A 4232-nucleotide genomic window follows, 5' to 3' on the forward strand; every position below is an offset into this window, starting at 1 on the left:
AAAGATTCTAGTCAATACTAATTTGGATACTCTCCTTCAGGCAATGTTTATCCTTCAGGCAATGCTCAATTTGCCAATATTATTATTTATTTTAGGCTGGAGATCCCCCTAATATTCAATTTGTTTTGTGTTTCTGACTAGAGATTATATATATATATATATATATATATATATATACACACACACACACATACACACATCTATATACATTTAGACTTATATAGATATAAATATAAATATATGTTATATACAGATTATAAATAATATATATGATATAAATATCTATATATTTTGTGTATATATGCATATATTTATATGATTTCATATATATATTTCATACTCCATGGAATATTGAAATGATGTTACAATATCTTAAGGTAATAAAATCTTTTCAATATATGAATGCTTAGTAGGTGCTTTCAGAATCAAATAGATGAGATTTTCAATGTTTAAATTTTCAAAGATATTTTACAAACAGGAATTTTTCTTGGTTTAATTGACTACAGTTTAGTTGGATGCATCATTTCAGCATGGAAGTTTTGTGTTTTGTGTTTTTTTTTTTAAGATGTTATTTACTTATTTATTTATTTGAGAGAGAGCACAAATAGGATTGAGGGAGAAGCAGAAGGAGAGGGAAAAAGAATTTGAAACAGATTCCGTGCTGAGTGCAGAGCCTGAAGTGGGGCTTGATCTCATGACCAAGTGATCATGACTTGAGCTAAAACCAAGATTCAGATGCTTAAATGACTAAGCTACACAGGCACCCCTCAGCATGGAAATTTCTAACATGACACATCTATAAATTTTAGCCTAATGGGGATGGATCATTTATCAAATGCCTAACACAGGGCCTCGCACACAGTAGGTAAATAGACATATAATAAGTATTTGTTGAATGAAGTTTAAGTGTATTGTTAGAAAACAAATAATTAAATATTGCCTTTCAAACCATATTCTGTGGATCCAGTAAATAACATAATGTTGAATTCCACTTAGGGTCATGCTTCTCTTAAACATTTAGAGAAAGAGAGAGAAAGAATATGGTAAAGGCAAGTCTAATGTAACATAAAACCTGGTTCATGGCCTAGTTCATTTCAGAATAGACATAATTATTTATTAAGAGATAAATAATTCTAATTCAATATCACCACAGGTAACAAGAGAAACTCTTAATATCTTGTCCTGCTGTGAAGGAAGGAAATATATATATGATAAATGACTCACTAAAATTTAAAGAATTAGTGAATGACAAGGCCAAGAATAAAACTAAATTTTTATAGGAAATGATTTCTTTCTAAAATATCATGCACATGAAAGAGATCAAGAAATAGTTTTTAAGGATTTTATTTATTAAGGGAGAGGCAAGATGTCAGAGGAGTAGCAGACTGAAATGATATCAGGTCCCAGGAGTTCAGCTAAATAGTTATCAAACCATTCTGAACAGCTACAAACTCAACAGGAGATAGAAGAGAAGAAGAGCACTAATTCTAGGAACAGAAAATTGACCACTTTCTGAAAGGAGGAGTAGTGCAGGAGTGAGTGGCAGGAATCTGCTGGGTTTGGAGACTCCAAATGGGGCTGTGCCACAAAGATAGAAAAGCTCAGTCACAGGCTGGATGAGCACAGAGGACAGCTGGAGACCAAGGAGATGGAAGGGATTGACTTACTTTCTCTGAAGACACCCTGAGGAGTGGGGCCCAGGGCTCTTTGTTCCTCTAGGCAAGAGATTGGAAGGCAGCCATTTTTATTCCTGTCCTCCAGAGCTCTACAGAAAGAGTTCAGGGAACAAAAACTCCCAGAGTGAACCCGAGCAGATTACTTAGCCTGGCCCCTGGCAAGGGTGGTGCAATTCTGCCTCAGGCAAAGATACTTGATACTCTCTGCAACAGGTCCTTCCCCAAAAAGATCAGCAAGAACATTCAGCCAAGACCACACTCGGCCGATCAAGGAGAACAAAGGAACTCCAGAGCTAGGGGAAATCAATGCATTAAATTCATGGCTTTTTCCCCATGAGCCTTTAGTATTGCAAAGTCAATTTTTTTTAATTTAATTTTTTTCTTATTCTATTTTTTTAACTTTTCCTCCTTCCTCTTTTAATGTTTTTTAACTAGTTTATCTTAACAATACATTTCTAAAAAAATTTTTTTAAACCTTCATTGTTCTAGTCAGATATTATCCCTTCATTATATTTAACCTTATTTTTTGTATACATAGATGTTTTCCTTTTTTCCTTAAAATTTTGAGATACAAATTCTTCTAATAGATCAAAATATACCCAAAATCGAGAACATGGCTTTGTTCTAGTCTCCAGCCTGAGCACATTCTCTCCCCTTTTATTTTTCTTTTCCAAACCAACTTATCTTATCAATTCCTTTTTTGGAAGTTTTTTTTTTTTTTTAATTTTCAGCTTTACAGTCATACTCCATCCATTCATCATGTTTACCTTTATTTTTGTACATATATAACTTTTTCTTTCTTAAAAATTTTGGGAGATAGTTTCCTCTAAGAGACCAAAATACACCCAAAATCAAGTGGGTGGCTCAGCTCTATTCACCAATCATATATATATATATATATATATATATATATATATATATATATATTTATATATTTATATTTATATATATATATGATTTTTTATTTTTTTATTTTTATTTCCTTTTCCTCCCTTTTCTTCTCCCCCTGGTTTTGGATCTCTTCTGATTTGTCTAGCATGCATTTTTCTGAGGTCTTTTCTACCCTTTTAGAATTTTGTTCTCTTGTTCATATATCCTTATCTGGATAAAATGACAAGGTGGAAAAACTCACTACAAAAAAATGAACAAGAAGCAGTACCAATGGCTAGGGACCTAATCAATACGGACATTGGTAATATGTCAGAATTAGAGTTCAGAACAACAATTCTCAAGGTGTTAGCTGGGCTCAAAAAAGGCATGGAAGATATTAGAGATACCTTCCTTGGAGAAATAAAAATCCCTGTCTAAAGAAATAAAATAACTAAAGTCTAACCACGTTGAAGTCAAAAAAGCTATTAATAAGGTACAATCAAAAATGGAGGGTCTTACTGCTATGATAAATGAGGCAGAAGAGATAATTAGTGATATAGAAGACCAAATGATGGAGAATAAAGAAGCTGAGCAAAAGAGAGACAAACCACTACTGAACCACAAGGGAAGAATTCCAGAGATAAGTGATGCCTAAAATGAAACAATATTAGAATAACTGGGATTCCAGAAGAAAAAGAAAGAGAGAGAGGGGCAGGAGGTATATTGGAGCAAATTATAGTAAAGCATTTCCCTAATATCGCAAGGGAACAAGCATCAAAATCGAGGAGGCACAGATAACTCCCCTCAAAATCAATAAAAATAGGTCCACACCCTGTCATCTAATAGTAAAACTTACAAGTCTCAGTGACAAAGAGAAAACCCTGAAAGCAGCTCAGGACAAGAAGTCTGTAAAATACAATGGTAGAAATATTAGATTGGCAGCAGACCTATCCACAGAGAGCTGGCAGGCCAGAAAGGACTGGCATGATATATTCAGAGTACGAAATGAGAAAAACATGCAGCCAATAATACTATATCTAGCTAGACTGTTACTGAAAATAAAAGGAGGGAAACAAACTTCCAGGACAAACAAAAACTAAAAGAATTTGCAAACACCAAATCAGCCCTACAGGAAATATTGAAAGACATCTTCCAAGCAAAGAGAGAGCCTAAAAGTAATAGAACAGAAAGGAACAGAGACAATACATAGTAACAGTCACCTTACAGACAATACAATGACACTAAATTCATATCTTTCAATAGTTACCCTGAATGTAGATGTGCTAAATTCCTCCAGTAAAAAGACATAGGGTATCAGAATGGATTAAAAAAAAAAAAAAAAAAAAAACAAGACCCATCGATATGTTGTCTGCAAGAAACTCATTTTAGACCCAAAGACATCTCCACATTTAAAGTGAGGAGGTGGAAAACAATTTATCATGCTAATGGACATCAAAAGAAAGCTGGAGTGGCAATCCTTGTATCAGATAAATTAGATTTTAAGCCAAAGAATATAATAATAGATGAGGAAATACATTATATCAATCTTAAAAGGTCTATCGAAGAAGATATAACAATTTTAAATATCTATGCCCCTAACACAGGATCAACCAATTATATAAACCAATTAATAACAAAATCAAAGAAACACATTGACAATAATACAATAATAGTAGGCAAATTTAA

The sequence above is a fragment of the Lontra canadensis genome, unplaced genomic scaffold, assembly GCF_010015895.1.
Source record: "Lontra canadensis isolate GAN:19392208 unplaced genomic scaffold, GSC_riverotter_1.0 scaffold80, whole genome shotgun sequence".
In the NCBI taxonomy this organism is placed as follows: domain Eukaryota; kingdom Metazoa; phylum Chordata; class Mammalia; order Carnivora; family Mustelidae; genus Lontra; species Lontra canadensis.